The sequence below is a fragment of the Triticum urartu genome, chromosome 5A (genome assembly GCF_056163025.1).
Source record: "Triticum urartu cultivar PI428250 chromosome 5A, HENAU_Tu73, whole genome shotgun sequence".
Taxonomy (NCBI): Eukaryota; Viridiplantae; Streptophyta; class Magnoliopsida; order Poales; family Poaceae; genus Triticum; species Triticum urartu.
This window is the reverse complement of record NC_141877.1, coordinates 513005640-513025841: the sequence shown is the minus strand read 5'-3', so window position 1 is coordinate 513025841 and position 20202 is coordinate 513005640.

Here is a 20202-nt window from a genome sequence, read left to right as displayed (position 1 = left end):
GAAAGAAAGGTAGAAATGACCACTGGAGGAGAACGGAGCGCCGGAATGCAAAACGGACAACGGGGAAAATGCTCGAATGCATGAGATGAACACGTATGCAAATGCAATCCACATGATGACATGATATGAGATGCATGAAATTGACAACAACACACGGAGACAAAAACCCGAACCCGAGAAAATAAAATAACTTAAGGCCGGAAACGGCACGAGTTGGAATACATATTGGGAAAGTCACATCCGGGGTGTTACAACACTCCACCACTACGAAAGGATATCGTCCCGAGATCTAGGACTGAAAGAACGCCGGGTACTCAGAACGGAGGTGATCCTCGCGTTCCCAGGTAGCTTCACGGTCGGAATGGTGTGACCACTTGACTTTGAGGAATTTGATTGACTTGTTGCGAGTCTTGCGTTCAGTCTCTTCAAGAATAGCAACTGGGTGCTCACGATATGAGAGATCTTCTTGGAGCTCAATGTTCTCGAAGTTGACGGTGCGGTCAGGAGTCTTGAAGCACTTTCGGAGCTGAGAGACATGGAACACATCATGAACATTTGCAAAGTTTGAAGGAAGCTCGAGTTGATAGGCGAGATCGCCTCTCTTGCTGACAATCTTGAAAGGTCCCACGTATCTGGGGGCAAGCTTCCCTTTGATACCGAAGCGACGAGTACCTTTCATAGGAGAGACGCGGAGGTAAACATGATCTCCGATCTCGAAAGCCAAATCATAGTGCTTACTGTCATAGTAGCTCTTCTGGCAGGATTGGGCTGCTTTGAGGTTATCTCGAATGACTTTGCACATCTCCTCTGCCTCTGTGATTAAGTCATTACCCAGCAGCTGACGTTCACCGGTTTCAAACCAGTTGAGAGGGGTACGGCACTTCCTGCCATACAGGATTTCAAATGGGGCCTTGCCCGAACTTGCTTGAAAACTGTTGTTGTAGGAGAATTCAGCATAAGGAAGACAATCCTCCCACTTCATGCCGAAGGAGATCACACAAGCCCTGAGCATATCTTCAAGAATCTGGTTGACACGCTCGACTTGACCGCTAGTTTGAGGATGGAAAGCTGTGCTGAAGCGGATGTTGGTGCCCATGGCCTTCTGAAAAGAATCCCAAAACTTGGAGGTAAAGATGTTGCCACGGTCTGAAGAGATCACTTGAGGAATACCGTGCAGAGAGACAATTCGAGAGGTATAGAGTTCCGCCAATTGAGCTGCAGTGATTGACTCTTTGATAGGCAGAAAATGAGCCACTTTGGTGAGTTTGTCGATGACAACGAATATAGCATCATTGCCACGCTTGGACTTTGGAAACCCAGTCACGAAGTCCATTTCAATGTGGTCAAACTTCCATTCTGGAATGGCAAGAGGTTGGAGGAGACCAGCTGGCCTTTGGTGTTCTGCCTTCACTCTTCTGCAGACATCACACTCGTTCACGAATTGAGCAATCTCGCGCTTCATTCGAGTCCACCAATAAGCATGCTTGAGGTCCTGATACATCTTCGTGCTCCCAGGGTGGATGGAGAGGAGAGAATTGTGAGCCTCGTTCATGATCACTTTACGGAGGTCACCTTTGGGTACAACAATACGATCCTCGAAGAAGAGAGTATCCTTGTCATCAAGGCGGTAGCACTTGTACTTGGGTTGACTCTTGGCAATCCCAATCTTCACCTTTTTCACCATAGCATCAAGAAGCTGAGCTTGTCGAATCTGGTCTTCCAAGGTAGGAGAGACTTGAAGGTTGGCGAGGAAACCTTAAGGAACAACTTGCAGATTAAGTTTGCGGAAAGCTTCACAAAGCTCGGGTTGATAAGGCTTGAGAATCAGACAATTGCAATAAGCTTTCCTGCTCAATGCGTTAGCAATCACATTGGCCTTGCCTGGAGTATACTCGATACTCGGATTATACTCTTGAATCATTTCGACCCATCGAGTTTGCCTAAGGTTGAGATTAGGCTGAGTGAAGATGTACTTGAGACTCTTGTGGTCAGAGAAAATGTCCACTTTTCTTCCCAATAAGAGATGTCTCCAAGTCAAAAGAGCATGCACAACTGCCACCAACTCGAGATCATGAGTGGGGTAGTTCTTCTCATTGGGCTTAAACTGGCGAGAGGTATAAGCAACAACTTTCTTTTCTTGCATCAATACTGCGCCAAGACCTTGGAGAGAGGCATCACAAAAGACCTCGTACGGCTTGGATTCATCAGGCGGAGTCAGAACTGGAGCAGTGATCAATTTCTCTTTCAAAGTGTTGAAAGCAATGTCACACTCCGGAGACCAAACGTACTTGACGTGCTTCTGAAGAAGATTTGGGAGAGGCTTCGCGATCTTAGAAAAGTTTTCAACGAATCTTCGGCAGTAGCTTGCGAGACCGAGGAAGCTACAGAGTTGCTTCACGTTCTAAGGAGGTTCCCAATTCACAATTGCAGACACCTTCTCAGGATTCACCGCAATGCCCTTGGCAGAGATGATATGACCAAGATAAAGAACCTCATCGAGCCAAAATTCGCACTTGGAGAACTTGGCGTAGAACTTGTGTTCCCTCAACTTATCGAGTACCAAACGCAAGTGCTTGGGACAGCCCCGCACAGTGCTCTAGGTTGGACCAACACTCAGAGGAGCACTGGCCCGGGGGGGTTTAAAATAAGATGACCCTTGAGTCCGTGAAACCCAAGGGAAAAGGCTAGGTGGCAAATGGTAAAACCAAGGTTGGGCATTGCTGGAGGAGTTTTATTCAAGGCGGACTGTCAAGGGGTTCCCATTATAACCCAACCGCATAAGGAACGCAAAATCCGGGAACATAACACCGATATGACGGAAACTAGGGCGGCAAGAGTGGAACAAAACACTAGGCGAGAGGCCGATCCTTCCACCCTTTACCAAGTATATAGATGCATTAAGATAACAAGATAATATAATGATATCCCAACAAGTAAATAATGTTCCAACAAGGAACGGCCTCCAATCTTCACGTGCAACTAGCAATGCTATAAGAGGGGCTGAGCAAAGCGGTAACATAGCCAATCAACGGTTTGCTAGGGCATGGTGGGTTAGAGGTTTGACATGGTAATTTTGGGAGGCTTGAAAGCAAGTGGTAGGCATTGTAGCATTGGCATAGCAAAAGAGCGAGCATCTAGCAAAGCAAAGATAGTAGTGATTTCGAGGGTATGATCATCTTGCCTGCAAAGTTGTCAGAGTTGACTGGATCCTCGAAAGCAAACTCAACGGGCTCCTCGTTAGCGAACTTGTCTCCCAGCTCTACCCAAACAAGACAAACAAGCAAACGGAACACAATCAACCACGTGCAAAGCTCAAACAATATGATGCAAAGATGATATGCTATGCGGGATGCGATGCAGGATGCATATGCAAGATGTGACAAGGAATGCATGAACCTGGCCTGAACTTGGGAATCCAAGTGTGCCACTGGAAAGATGAGATGAAATCACTTGAAAACGATATAAAGAACACCGGAATCGGAGTTACGGTTTGGAAATGGCAAGCAATTCAAATATGACCACGTTCTGCATTTTACAGCAAGTAGCCATCTAAATGCAACGAGATGAACATGCTACAACACTCAACTTGGCACAAAAATACATGGCAGGGATGCATTCATGATGCTTAACAAAAGTCCCTTAGTGACCTTGAGCCAAAAGGGATCAGAAAATACAATTGCAAGCATGTGAACATGGCAAAAACATAATCAGATCACAGACTTAGTGAAAACTGGAGCATGCTGAAACAGGTATCAAGTAGGCATGTTTACGAGCTCGATGCACTCACTACGGAGCAAGTCATGACAAGCTAAGCATACATCCATCAAGAATACACAAAATTCAAGCTAGACATGGCAATAACAATAGCATAGCATGCACGGATCAACTACAACATCCTCGGCAAAATCGCTAACAAGTAGACAATCTGCCCAGATTCACGAAGTAGCAAAAGTAGGGCTCGATTGACTCAAGCTAGGATGCTCCATAATTGCAAACAAAGATGGATGGATAGAGCACTACAAGATTAACAAAACATCCTTACTGATCATCCTCAAAAGAGGCACGGATCACTAGGAAACAACATGAACATATGGCAACATGAGATAAACAGCTCAAGGACTTAGTGGAATTGCTAAGTCCCTGAAATCAGCATTACCAAGTGCCTCACTTTGCAAGCTCGTTCTAGTCACCACACACATCACAAAAATACATGGGTTGCACCTCTGGAAAGATGGCAAAACCCTTAACAAAACATATGTAGAGCACCAGGGCATATCATGCACACAATAATCATGGAAAAAATGACAAATATCTAAATGGAGCAGCAGATCTAACAATTATCTCAAGTAGCCCCCTTCTAACAGCTTTTCGGGCATCAAGATGAACTCAAATGAAAATGATGCAATGGAATGAAATGATGTACTCTCTGAGACGAGCATTTTGATATGCTATATGCCAACGGAGCTACGGATGCAAAGTTACGGCACGATGAACAGGGCAACATGAACTAGGGTTAGGGATAAAAAGTCAACCCGATCCGATCCAGATCTGGATCGGTTACTGTAGCAGCACGGGGTTCGAGGTTCGCTGAACGGAGATCCGATTCGCCGGAGTTGGTGGGGGTCACCGGAATCGGGCGGGGCCGGCCGGAGCGGACTTGGCGCGGCGAGTCCGGTGGCTAGGCGCGGTCGTCGGAGGGCGGAGCGGGGCGGAGCGGGGCGGAGCAGCGCCCCGGGCGGCAGACGCGGCGGTCGCCGGCGAGGCCGGAGCAGGGCCGCGGGGCCCGGCACCGGCGAGGAGGAGGCGGGCGGCGCAACGAGGGAGAGGGCTCGGGCGAGTGGCGGCGGAGGCGATGGGCTCGCGGGGGCCGGAAGCGGGCTCCCCGGGCCGGCAGCGAAACGGGCGGCTCCCTGCCACGTGGCGGGACGTGGTTGGGCGGCGGTGGCGGGCGGACGTTGTCCGGCTCCGTCCGGACACGTCCGGCGGTGGCGGTGGATGGAATCTAGGGTTTCGGAGAGGGGATCCGCGAATTTGGAGGAGGGGTCTTTATATAGAGGTAGAGGGAGCTAGGAGAGTCCAAATGAGGTGCGATTTTCGGCCACGCGATCGTGATCAAACGCTCTAGATGATGGAGAGGGTTTTGGTGGGTTTTGGGCCAACTTGGAGGGGTGTTGGGCTGCAACACACACGAGGCCTTTTCGGTCCCTCGGTTAACCGTTGGAGCATCAAACGAAGTCCAAATGGTACGAAACTTGACATGCGGTCTACCGGTAGTAAAGCAAGGCCGCTTGGCAAGTCTCGGTCCAATCCGGAAATGTTTAATCCCCACACGCGAAAGAAAGGTAGAAATGACCACCGGAGGAGAACGGAGCGCCGGAATGCAAAACGGACAACGGGGAAAATGCTCGAATGCATGAGATGAACACATATGCAAATGCAATGCACATGATGACATGATATGAGATGCATGACAACGACAACAACACACGGAGACAAAAACCCGAACCCGAGAAAATAAAATAACTTAAGGCCGAAAACGGCACGAGTTGGAATACATGTTGGGAAAGTCACATCCGGGGTGTTACAGTGGAGGCAGAACCTGTTAGCAAGTGTGATGCGGCCACGGTGGTTCAGTTCATCAAAAAAGTGATTTGCCGGTTTGGCTTTCCACATAGTATCATCACAGATAACGGTACCAATTTGTCCAAAGGTGCCATGAAGGAGTTCTGCGAACGGGAGCATATCCGGCTCGACGTTTCATCAGTGGCACACCCACAGTCCAATGGTCAAGCAGAAAGGGCTAATCAAGAGATCTTGAGAGGCATCAAGCCCCGGCTCATGGTTCAAAGTCTCTGGTGGCTAAAGCGTTTCGCCATGGCTTCTATTGGTTAACTGCTCATGCTGATGCGGAGGATCTGGCCAGACGATGTGATGGTTGCCAAAGGTTTTCAAGACGTGCTCATGTACCGGCTCAAGAATTGATAATGATTCCAATTACTTGACCGTTTGCGACTTGGGGGCTGGATATGGTTGGGCCTTTCAAAAAGTCCAAAGATAAGAAGACCCACCTCCTGGTGGCGGTTGACAAGTTTACAAAGTGGGTGGAGGCATAACCTGTTAGCAAGTGTGATGCGGCCATGGCGGTTCAGTTCATCAAAAAGGTGATTTTCCAGTTTGGCTTTCCGCACAGTATTATCACAGATAATGGTACCAATTTGTCCAAAGGTGCTATGAAGGAGTTCTGCGAACGGGAGCACATCCGGCTCGACGTTTCATCAGTGGCACATCCACAGTCCAATGGTCAAGCAGAAAGAGCTAATCAAGAGATCTTGAGAGGCATCAAGCCCTGGCTCATGGTTCCTTTGCAGAGAATGCCGGGTTGTTGGGTAGAAGAATTACCATCTGTGTTATGGAGCATCAATACAACACCCAACAGATCAACAGGATACACACCGTTCTTCATGGTTTATGGAGCGGAGGCGGTTCTCCCTAGTGATATCCGTCATGATTCACCTCGTGTGACGGCTTATGTTGAAGCGGACAATGAGACAACACGGCAAGACGCTTTTGACCTGTTGGATGAAGAACGTGACATAGCAGCTGCCCGCTCGGCGATTTACCAACAGGATCTTCGTCGTTATCACAGTCGCCGAGTCAGAACCAGAACCTTTCAGGAAGGAGATTTGGTGCTTCGGCTCATCCAGGATCAGACTGATATGCATAAGCTATCCCCACCTTGGGAGGGGCCTTTCGTGGTCAGCAAGAATCTGCACAACGGGTCATACTATCTGATCGACATTCGAGAGCATAAGGACTCACGTACATCAGAGGAGGAGACCAACAGGCCGTGGAACATAGCTCATCTTCGGCCTTACTATACCTGAGCCATTGGCTCTACTTATGTACATATTACGACGATGTATATATTATGATTAAATATAATAAACCGGAACCTCAGCTAAAGCGGGGTATCCGTTCTTTTACATCATGTGTGGTTACACGGAGTTGTTCTAAAGCGGCCTCCGGTTTACCCCTTGAGTTGGCTTTTTTTTTAAACATCATGTTATATCACTTGGGGGTTTGGTCGTGTCCGAACCAATACAATACCTCTTGTTAGGCGAGAGCCACCAGATCACTTGGGGACTTGGTCACGTCTGAACCAGTCATGCCTCTTGATCGGCCTAAGACCACAGAATCACTTGGGGGCTTGGTCGAACCCGAACCATTGCCATGCCACTTGATCGGCATAAATGCCACAGTTTCATTTGGGGACCTGGCTGACTAGAACCATAGTTACACCTATCGGGAGCTTGGTCGTGTTCGGCCATGGCAACGCCATCTGATCAGCTTAAATAAGCCTTTTTTTGCAAACGGTTTTGTCATTGCCTTTGCTTCACACTTTTCTTTGAAAGATATTTCTTTCTTTTTATTGCGTTTTTTAAACCGATAAAGTTTTCAACCGGTTCACACTGTCAATTGACGGAACACGGTCCATTTTTAATCCAGGCGACTATTTGCTCGGTTTGATTTTTTGTTAACATCCTATTATGGAGTAACACGGTGTTTATTATAACCTGGCACGGTTTACATGGTAAACCGGCATCATATATAGGAGCTGCTATCTCCTCCAACAGGGTGGGTTTATAAAACTCCGCTTCAAGATTGGCCAAGCCAACTTCACGCTCAACGATGGTAGGTATTATGTATCTCAAAAATTTGGTCATATACTTAAAAAAATCGGATGTTTTGATTTCATGTATGCAGACATCATATTCCGCCTGACGGTACAACCGCGGTGGCACTTTAAGATTTTTTATTACAGAAAGTACTTTGGAAAGTTCATCACCCAAAGGAAGAGCAAGTTGCAGTAATTATGCACGAAGGCATATCAACATCAAAAGTATCAGCTAGCCTATTACAAGGCAACATGGTGCCCACAATAAGATCATTGTTTTTCGCAAGGAAGAAGCAGTTTTAAACCGGCTTCTGGTTCAAGCTTGGCCACCAGCCTGGCCTGATGGTTGTGGATCATCCCGCGCCGCTTCAGCTTCAGTTTCTCTGCCCAGCGGCTGGAAATCAATAGTTGTCCAGTCGATTCCCATTAATGCTTGAAAGACAGCTTCATCATGGATCAGCAATGACGGGTCAATATCGGGAGCGTAAGTATGCTTACGGATTGGAGGGATAAGATTTTCCGATTCATGAATTGGTGCAGCTATTCGCTTGTTCTGATTGTCATATTGGGCATGATAATGAGACAAGTCTGCTTCTTCAGCCAATTGACAAGCTAGCAGACGCACCTCCCGGTTTATTGCTCGCAGATCCGCTTCACCAAACTCTGACCCGTCTTCCTTCAAGCTGGGATAGCCCTGAGCCGCTTCAATAGGATCAAAATCCGGCACCCAAGCTTTTGCCCGGATTAAGGCATTGATCGCACCGGTTCGAGCAGCAGATTTCTTCAGTTCTTCAACCCGGGCAGGAAGCACCGACAGTTTCATCAGAGTGTCTTGAATCAAAGTGGGCGCCGGTTTGTTGTGGGATGCAGTACAGATGATACGATGTGCACCAGTGTACAGTTGTTCGATCAACGTATAGGCGGCTTTCAGTTTCTTCCGCACATCTGACCCCAAGTGACCAATGCGTGTCCCTGAAATATCATAAAGGGTTAACAAACCGGCAGCTCTGTAAGAAGGCAGAATCAATTCAGAAGTCAAATTAGCTTACCAAAGATAGCAGTGGTCATGGCATGCATGTGCCGCTTTATGCTGGTCAGTTCATCCGCCACCGGTTTTAGTGCAGCCTCGGCATCCTCTGCTCGTTTGATTAAAGCGGACTTTTCAGTGGCCCAATCCGCCCGCTTCTTCTTGAAGCTCTCCTTAAGCTGTTCCATGGTGTTTAAAGCGCTGGCTAATTCCTCTTTTGCTTTGGAGGTTTCAGCTTGTTGGGATTTCAGGTTTTCTTGGAGATCGGCGACTTGGCTTTCTTTCGTCTTCAGCTCAGCCTACATGCAGACACTTATATGCTTCAACAAAACGGTATAAGGATTGAAGTACCAACCACATAACAAGTTATGCACTTGGCACTTGGGGGCTAATGCATATTCGATCTTCATCTTTCAATTGCTTACAAAGTCCCAAGATCAATACAAGTATTCAACTTGGCACTTGGGGGCTAATGGCTATTTGCTTGTATATATTCTGATGCGGCAATCTCAATTACTTAAATTACCGGTTTAACTACGCTAAGTTGAACCGGCCCTTGGGGGCTACATCAGCGAATTTCAAAGCATTAGGATTTATATTAGTAAGTCCCGGTTTGTAAGAAGGTTACAAACCGGCCCTTGGGGGCTAGGAGAGTCAGCAAGAATTGAAGCATACAAGCAGGAAAGAGCATATGGAAGTTACCTCATATTTATCTTTCACCATGTTAACCAGACCGGCTTCATAGTCACGACTGGTATACAGTCGGTTCAGGTAGCCGGAATGGATATCTTGGGCGTTCAGAGCAGCATAAGTCGTCAGATCAGCATTCCACTTGCCTTTGCCAAAGGCAGCAAATTCTTCTTTGGCAGAATGTTTGGACAAAGCGACAGGATTGCTTGGCTCTGTATGGCCAATGCCAGTAATGACAACCTCATCATCCTTGGTATCGCCGGTTTGCACTGGGGTTGTTGGCTTGTCAATAGGCTTTGCTGGACCGGTGGATTTCTCAATCTGGATGGAGCTTGTGGGCTGATTGACAGGATTTGAGGTATCAATAGGTCTCTCTTCAGCAATAAGATCGTCGTCTTGCTGTGGTGGATCATTAGGTATATCCTCAGGAATAGCCGCTTCAAGATCTAGTGTCTTGCCCGGTTCAAGGACGGCATCTTCTTCGGCTGCTTTGTCCAGGCGAGCCTTCTTGCTTGGCCTAGGTTTGGCCCTGAAAGGAATAACAAAATCAAATACAGCATATGTTCCAAGGCGATGTGCTGCAAATATTATGATAAGTATAGCTTACCCAAGCACCGTTTTGAGCGGTGGCAGCTGAGTAGCCGATGACTCGCCAGAGGATGAGTGGGAAGTAACCTGGTAATCGGAGTCATATGGATTAAGAGGTTGACGAAAGCAGCCCGCTTTAGGACAAGCACTGACAAGCAAATTAGAGACCTCTGAGCGGCGTTTCCGAACCGGACTGTTCGGTAAACCGGCGGAGGTAACTACCTGGCCGCTGTGCCGAGTGGTGCAACGAGCTTCGTGCTGTTGGGTCTTCATAAGAAATTTGGGGTCCAAATAAGCAAGAGGATGAGAAAATTTAACTTTCCGGTTTGCCTGACAGATTTTTAGTGAAGGCAAAGGTTCTGAATCGGAAGAGAGAATAATTACCTCTGCAGCATCAGCATGGCTGGCTTCGCATCATCCTAACAAATATCATCATCAATAAGACGCATGAAAAATAAGCCAAGTGAGTCAAGCCCTACCTCAAGGTCCGGATTATCCACATCATCATCAGGGGCCGGATTAGAGGATGCAGTGGTTCTTTTCCTATGGGCAGTCTTCTTCACAGCTTTAGTCTTTTGCCGGGTTGCTCTTTCCGGTTTGTCTGGTTTTTCTGGTTTCTCCTGTGGCAGTTTCTTGCTCCAAAACGGATCATTGCCCTGATTACACAGACACTGATATTAAACAATGACCAGATATATCAATAACAGATTCAGCAAAAAGAAAAATCAAAGTCTTACAGCTGGCGGTTTGTTGGTGGCACAGAAGGGAAGCAGGCCGTTTTTAGCATAGATGTGTTCCGGTTCATTCAGCATCTTATTCACAGCCTCTGTGATTTCTTCATCGGTGAGCTGGATGTTGGAATGTCGCAGTGGGTCATCAACACTACCAGTATACTCGCACATCAAACCGGAGCGCTGACTAAGAGGCAGTATGCTCCATGATATCCAACAGCGAGCGAGATCAACCCCTGTTAAACCGTTGGCCATAAAGGCTCTGAGCTTCGACAGTTGAGGAGCATATTTGCTTCTTTCCTGGGCAGTCAACCTTTGCGGAAAGGGGTGTGTATTGCTGAGCCGCTCCGGACGAAAGCCAGGCAAGGGATTCTCACCAGCAGGGGAGGTGTCTTTGCAATAGAACCATGTCTGATTCCACTCTTTGGGGTGGCTGTGCAGTTTGGCGTGAGGGTATGTGACCTCTTTCCTTTTCTGAATCGCCACGCCACCCAACTCCATATTGGAGCCATCAGTAAACTCAGTATGGCAGTTTAGATGGAAAAGGTCTCTGAACAATTCCACTGTGGGCTCCTCTTGAAAGAACGCCTCACAGAGCACTTGGAAGTGACACATATTTGTGACAGAGTTGGGGCCAGTGTCTTGTGGATGGAGTTGGAAATCGGCTAAAACATCCCGGTAAAATTTAGAACCGGGCGGCTTAAAGCCCTGGGCTAAGTGATCTAAGAAAACAACGACCTCTCCTTCTTGAGGTGTAGGAGGGCATTCTTTGCCAGGAGCCCTCCAATGGATGGTATCTTTGCTGCTTAAAGCGCCGATCAGGACTAAATCGTCCAGTTGAGCCTCTGTGACGCGAGAAGGAACCCAATTGCACTCATATACTTGCTTGGCCATGATGAAATCTACAAGGTAGAAGATCCCGGTTCAAAAATGCATTGATCAAGGTACATTGGTATGTGCAATGTTAAACCGGAGACAGATCTATCTAAACCGAAGTTTTATGAAGCAACAACATCTGGCGGTTCAACAAGGGGACTAATGGTATATACCGGTTTGCCAATTTTTCCTACAAGGTTAAAACGCCTGATCTAAGCATTGAAACAGCTGAGATTGCGGATGGATAAGTATGCAGAAACAGATTTCACAAGATTTCTCTACAGCGTTGGATCTGAAGCAAGTTCAGAAAATAAGAAAAATATCCAAAAGCTCAAAGCAGAACAGTATTGAATCAATGGGCAGAAATATATGTGAGATCTATGGTCTTGGGCATGAAACTAAAGGCGGATACTAAAAGCTACCGCTACACAGAGCAGGGGTTCACAGATGCATCCAGGAGCTAGTATATGAACAGGAACAGGTGATGAACACTGCAAGAACATGAAACCCTAGAACAGATCTGTGTTGAGAAGAGCAGAAGGCTTACCAGAGTTGAGGAAGACGCGGAAGGTTGCCGCGGTGCTCTGGTGCGTTCAGGTTGATGCAGCGGCCAAGGTTGGTGCAGAAGTTGACGGCGGCGGCGGAGCTCCGAGGCTGGCGACGCGAGGAAGACGAAGAAGAAAGGCACGAAGGGGAGAAAAGAAATGACCCTTCGATCCTATTTATAAGGCAAAAGGACATGTGTCAGGCGCGACAATCAAGGGGCAATGAAATGGAGTTGTCGCCTCGATTTCCGTAGATCTATTAAACAAGGAAGCATAATGGATAGCTTCGTTATGATAGGTGATGTCACTCCGGTTTGCAGCAATCAGAGAAGATGACATCATGGCGGTTTACCAATTTATGAGAAGATGTTGAAGATGAAGTTTTTGTTAAAGGATTGACATGAACCCGTTCAAATCAATCTGGGGCCTAATGTTGGGGATATTACTGCTGGGCGTAAACCGGCCTATCTGGGCCGGGTGAACTTCATCAGTAGTTCAAGAGTGCTAAAGCCCAAGAAGACAGATGAGGGCCTAAGGCATGTAGTCGGTTTACGACTTGTAGCTGTAAACTGGTATTTGTATATAAACTTGTATTGTAAGTTAGGAATAAGGAGAGACCAACCCGGATACGAATATGGACCGGTGTTAGGACTTTGTGAACCGACGGGTGTCACCCGTGTATATAAGGGGACAACCCGGCGGCGGTTCAGGGACAACAGACAACAACTCGAGACTTAGGCGAAGCTTGTTTGCTCCCTAGTCATCGAAACCCCATCAATTCCATCACAACTAGACGTAGGCTTTACCTTCATCGAAGGGGCCGAACTAGTATAAACTCTCTTGCGTCCCTGTGTGCGCTTTAACCCCTTCAAGCTAACCCGTCGTGATGGCTCCACGACTAAGTCCTTTCTCTAGGACATCTGCCGTGACAAAACCACAACAAAACCCGACAAAAATCACGAAGTGACATCTCCTTATGCTCATCATATAAATAAAACTCCACCATAGGTAGTGAGCTCCTAGCATGGAAATGAAAGTTTTGCACAAAGATATTGGTGAGTAAGAGATACTGTTCGCGTTGGTCGTGGAGGAAGGCGGTGAGGCCTGCATTCTCAGCCAATTCATAGAAATCATCATAAATCCCGGCTGCTCTCAAGAAATCATCACAAGGCCATTCACACGGCCGGACCTCCGCGGTGCGAGGGAGATTATACTTGGGTCTCTTATCCTCCTCACTTTGCTTATCCTTCGAGCTTCGGCTCGATGAGCCCCTCAAAAATCTCTTCATCATTTTCTAAAAAATTCTGAAATTTTCAGTAACTTCAAAAATAAAAGTGAGCCAAACTCAACAAAATTGATAGCAACTACTCCTACAAGTGCCTAGAGCCTATATCATGCATTAAAACTACTTGGAACCATATAAATTTGACATGCAAGCTCAAGAACATGGTCACCTAGGCAGCATACATTTGCAATGAATAAAGCACTAGAACAAAAACTAATTGGACCAATGGAGGAGTCACATACCAAGGAACAATCCCCCAAAGCAGTTTTGTGAGAGGTGCTTTGAGCAAGGAGATCGAAAATTGCAGCAAAATGAGCTTGGACTCGGGTTTGAGCTGGTTAGTGGTGTTTGTGGGAGGAATAAGAAGTGTGCGGGTGCAGGAATAAGTGGAGGAGAGCCACCGTGGGCCCACGAGGCAGGTGGGCGCGCCCAGGGGGTGGGCGCGTCGTGGACCCTCGTGGCCAGGTGCTTGCTCCCCCTGCTGAATTCTTAGTGCTAGATATTCTCAAATATTCCAGAAAAAAATCATATTTAAATTTCAGGGCATTTGGAGAACTTTTATTTTCGGGGTATTTTTATATTGCACGGATAATTCAGATAACAGACAGAAAAATACTATTTTTATTTTATTTAATATAAATAACAGAAAGTAAAAGGAGGGTACAGAGAGTTGTGTTTTCTAAATTCATCCATCTCATGCTCATCAAAATGAATCCACTAACAAGGTTGATCAAGTCTTGTTAACAAACTCATTCCGAATAACATGGAACCGGAGAATTTTCGAATAACACTAGGTTACCTCAACGGGGATATGCACATCCCCAACAATAAGAATATCATATTTCTTCTTGACAGTAGGAAGAGGAAATTCAAAACCTCCAAAAATAATTGATGGAATTTTTCCAATAGAATTAATACTGTAGACTTGAGGTTGTTTCCTCGGAAAGTGTACCGTATGCTCATTACCATTAACATGAGAAGTGACATTGCCTTTGTTGCAATCAATAACAGCCCCTGCAGTATTCAAAAAGGGTCTTCCAAGAATAATAGACATACTATCGTCCTCGGGAATATCAAGAATAACAAAGTCCATTAAAATAGTAATGTTTGCAACAACAACAGGCACATCCTCACAAATATCGACAGGTATAGTAGTTGATTTATCAGCCATTTGCAAAGATATTTCAGTAGGTGTCAACTTATTCAAATCAAATCTATGATATAAAGAGAGAGGCATAACACTAACACTGGCTCCAAGATCACATAAAGCAGTTTTAACATAGTTTCTTTTAATGGAGCATGGTATAATGGGTACTCCTGGATCTCCAAGTTTCTTTGATATTCCACCCTTAAAAGTATAATTAGCAAGCATGGTGGAAATTTCAGCTTCTGGTATCTTTGTTTTATTAGTAACAATTTCTTTCATGTACTTAGCATAAGGATTCATTTTAAGCATATCAGTTAATCGCATACGCAAAAAGATAAGTCTAATCATTTCAGCAAAGCGCTCAAAATCCTCATCATCCTTTTTCTTGGATGGTTTGGGAGGAAAAGGCATGGGTTTCTGAACCCATGGTTCTCTTTCTTTACCGTGTTTCCTAGCAACAAAATCTTTCTTATCATAACGTTGATTCTTTGATTGTGGGTTATCAAGATCAACAACAGGTTCAATTTCTATATCATTATCATTGCTAGGTTGAGCATTATCATGAACATTATCATTAACATTATCACTAGTTTCAGGTTCATTACCAGATTGTGTTTCGGCATCAGAAATAGAAATATCATTTGGATTCTCAGGTGTTTCGGTAATAGGTTCACTAGAAGCATGCAAAGTCCTATCATTTTTCTTTTTCTTCCTTTTAGAAGGACTAGGTGTGTCTATATTATTTCTTTGAGAATCTTGCTCAATTCTCTTAGGGTGGCCTTCAGGATAAAAAGGTTCCTGAGTCATTTTACCAGTTCTAGTAGCCACTCTAACAGCAAAATCATTATTCTTACTATTCAATTCATTGAGCAAATCATTTTGAGCTTTAAGTACTTGTTCTACTTAAGTGGTAACCATAGAAGCATGTTTACTAATAAGTTTTAGTTCACCTTTGACATTAGCCATATAATCACACAAGTGTTCAAGCATATCAGCACTGCGTTTTAATTCTCTACCAAAATAAGCGTTGAAGTCTTCTTGCTTAACCATAAATTTATCAAACTCATCTAAGCATGGGCTAGCAAACTTAGTAAATGGGATTTCATCTTTATCATATCTATAGAGAGAATTTACCTTTACTACCTGTGTCGGCTTATCAAGACCATGTATTTCTTTAATTGGAGATGGATTAAAATTATGCATTTCTTCGACAGGCAGTAAATTAAGACCATGTATTTCTTCAATAGGAGGTAAATTCTTAACATCTTCAGCTTTAATACCCTTTTCTTTCATGGATTTCTTTGCCTCTTGCATATCTTCAGGACTGAGAAATAGAACACCTCTTTTCTTCGGAGTTGGTTTAGGAATAGGCTCAGGAGTTGGCTCAGGAAGCATCCAATTATTTTAATTTGTCAACATATTTTTCAATAGAATTTCAGCTTCATCCGGTGTTCTTTCCCTGAAAACAGAACCAACACAACTATCCAGGTAATCTCTGGAAGCATCGGTTAGTCCATTATAAAAGATATCAAGTATTTCATTTTTCTTAAGAGGATGATCAGGCAAAGCATTAAGTAATTGGAGAAGTCTCCCCCAAGCTTGTGGGAGACTCTCTTCTTCAAGTTGCACAAAATTATATATATCCCTTAAAGCAGCTTGTTTCTTATGAGCAGGGAAATATTTAGCAGAGAAGTAATAAATCATATCCTGGGGACTACGCACACAACCAGGATCAAGAGAATTAAACCATATCTTAGCATCACACTTTAATGAGAACGAAAATAATTTAAGGATATAATAATAGCGAGTTTTCTCATCATTAGTAAATAGGGTAGCTATATCATTTAATTTAGTAAGATGTGCCACAACAGTTTCAGATTCATGGCCATAGAAAGGATCAGATTCAACCAAAGTAATTATATCAGGATCAACAGAGAATTCATAATCCTTATCAGTAACACAGATAGGTGAAGTAGAAAAAGCAGGGTCATGTTTCATTCTAGCATTAAGGGATTGCTGCTTCCATTTAGCTAATAACCTCTTTAGATCATATCTATCATTGCAAGCTAAAATAGCTCTAGTAGCTTCTTCATCCATAACATAACCCTCAGGAACAACAGGAAATTCATATTTATTAGGGGGAGAGTCTTCATCATCACTTTTTTCAATATTATCAGTTTCAATAATTTCATTCTCTCTAGCCCTAGCAAGTTGTTCGTCAAGAAATTCACTAAGTGGCATAGTAGTATCAAGCATAGAAGTAGTTTCATCATAAGTATCATGCATAGCAGAAGTGGCATCATTAATAACATGCGACATATCAGAATGAATGGCAGAAGCAGGTTTAGGTGTCACAAGCTTACTCAAAATAGAAGGTGAATCAAGTGCAGAGCTAGATGGCAGTTCCTTACCTCCCCTCGTAGTTGAGGGATAAATCTTGGTTCTTGGATCTTTCAAGTTCTTCATAATGATAAGCAGATATAAATCTCAAGTGACTCAAAGAATAGAGCTATGCTCCTCGGCAACGGCGCCAGAAAATAGTCTTGATAACCCACAAGTTTAGGGGATCGCAACATTTTTTGAGGGTAGAGTATTCAACCGAAATTTATTGATTCGACATAAGGGGAGCCAAAGAATATTCTCAAGTATTAGCAGCTGAGTTGTCAATTCAACCACACCTGGAAACTTAATATCTGCATCAAAGTATTCAATAGCAAAGTAATATGATAGTAGTGGTAACGGTAGCAAAAGTAATATTTTTGGTGTTTTGTAGTGATGATAACAATAGCAACGAAAAAGTAAATAAGCGAAGAACAATATATGGAAAGCTCGTAGGCAATGGATCGGTGATAGAGAATTATGTCGGATGTGGTTCATCATGTAACAGTGATAACCTAGGGTGACACAGAACTAGCTCCAATTCATCAATGTAATGTAGGCATGTATTCCGAATATAGTCATACGTGCTTATGGAAAAGAATTTGCATGACATCTTTTGTCCTACCCTCCCGTGGCAGCAGGGTCCTAACGAAAACTAAGGGATATTAAGGCTTCCTTTTAATAGAGTACCAGACCAAAGCATTAACACATAGTGAATACATGAACTCCTCAAACTACGGTCATCACCGGGAGTGGTCCCGATTATTGTCACTTCGGGGTTGCTGGATCATAACACATAGTAGGTGACTATAGACTTGCAAGATAGGATCAAGAACTCTAATATATTGATGAAAACATAATAGGTTCAGATCTGAAATCATGGCACTCGGGCCCTAGTGACAAGCATTAAGCATAGCAAAGTCATAGCAACATCAATCTCAGAACATAGTGGATACTAGGGATCAAACCCTAACAAAACTAACTCGATTACATGATAAATCTCATCCAACCCATCACCGTCCAGCAAGCCTATGATGGAATTACTCATGCACGGCGATGAGCATCATGAAATTGGCGATGGAGGATGGTTGATGATGACGACGCGATGGATTCCCCTCTCCGGAGCCCCGAACGGACTCCAGATCAGCCCTCCCGAGAGGTTTTAGGGCTTGGCGGCGGCTCCGTATCGTAAAATGCGATGAATCCTTCTCTCTTATTTTTTTCTCCCCAAACACGAATATATGGAGTCAAGGTTGAGGGCGGTGGAGCTCCAAGGGGCCCACGAGGTAGGGGGGCGCGCCCAGGGGGGCAGGCGCGCCCCCCACCCTCGTGGCTAGGGTGTGGCCCCCTGGCCTTGATCTTCTGTCAGTATTTTTTATTATTTTCAAAAATAATCTCCGTGAAGTTTCATGTCATTCCGAGAACTTTTGTTTCTGCACATAAATAACACCATGACAATTCTGCTGAAAACAGCGTCAGTCCGGGTTAGTTCCATTCAAATCATGCAAGTTAGAGTCCAAAACAAAGGCAAAAGTGTTTGGAAAATTAGATACGACGGAGACGTCTCACTTGTATCGCCCACAACTCACTTGTGTTCTACTCGTGCATATAACATCTACGCATAAAACTGGCTCGGATGCCACTGTTGGGGAACGTAGTAATTTTAAAAAAATCCTACGCACACGCAAGATCATGGTGATGCATAGCAACGAGAGGGAAGAGTATCGTCCATGTACCCTCGTAGACCGTAAGTGGAAGCGTTATGAGAACGCGGTTGATGTAGTCATACATCTTCACGATCCGACCGATCCAAGTACCGAACGTACGACACCTTCAAGTTCAGCACACAATCAGCTCGATGACGTCCCACGAACTCCGATCCAGCAGAGCTTCACAGGAGAGTTCCGTCAGCACGACGGCATGATGACGGTGATGATGTTGCTACGGACGCAGGGCTTCGCTTAAGCACCGCTATGATATGATCGAGGTGGATTATGGTGGAGGGGCACCGCACACGGCTTGGAACAATCAACTTGTGTGTCCTAGGGTGCCCCCTGCCCCAGTATATAAAGGAGCAAGGGGGAGGCCGGTCGGCCCTTGCAGGGCGCGCCAGGAGGAGGAGTCCTCCTCCTAATAGGAGTAGGAGTCCCCTTTCCTACTCCTACTAGGAGGGGGAAAGGAAGGAAGAGAGGGAGAAAGAAAGGGGAGCGCCGCCCCCCTTCCCTAGTCCAATTTGGACCAGAGGGGGAGGGGGTGCGCGCCCTGCCCTGGCCGGCCCCCTCTCTCTCTCCACTAAGGCCCATGTGGCCCATTACTTCTCCCGGGGGGTTTCCGGTAACCCTCCGACACTTCGGTTTTCTCCTAAATCACCCGGAACACTTCCGGTATCCGAATATAGTCGTCCAATATATCAGTCTTTATGTCTTGACCATTTCGAGACTCCTCGTCATGTCTGTGATCACATCCGGGACACCGAACTACCTTCGGTACATCAAATCACATAAACTCATATTACCGATCGTCATCGAACGTTAAGCGTGCGGACCCTACAGGTTCGAGAACTATGTAGACATGACCGAGACACGTCTCCGGTCAATAACCAATAGCAGAACCTGGATATTCATATTGTCTCCTACATATTCTACGAAGATCTTTATCGGTCAAACCGCATAACAACATATGTTGTTCCCTTTGTCATCGGTATGTTACTTGCCCGAGATTCGATCGTCGGTATCTCAATACCTAGCTCAATCTCGTTGCTGGCAAGTCTCTTTACTCATTCTGTAATGCATCATCCCGCAACTAACTCATTACTTGCATTGCTTGCAAGGCTTATAGTGATGTGCATTACCGAGAGGGCCCAGAGATACCTCTCTGACAAATCCTAATCTCGATCTATGCCAACTCAACAAGTACCATCGGAGACACCTGTAGAGCACATTTATAATCACCCAGTTACGTTGTGACGTTTGGTAGAACACAAAGTGTTCCTCCCGTAATTGGGAGTTGCATAATCTCAGTCATAGGAACATGTATAAGTCATGAAGAAAGCGATAGCAGTAAACTAAAACGATCAAGTGCTAAGCTAACGGAATGGGTCAAGTCAATCACATCACTCTCCTAATGATGTGACCCCGTTTATCAAATGACAACTCATGTCTATGATTAGGAAACATAACCATCTTTGACTAACGAGCTAGTCAAGTAGAGGCATACTAGTGACACTATGTTTGTCTATGTATTCACACATGTATTATGT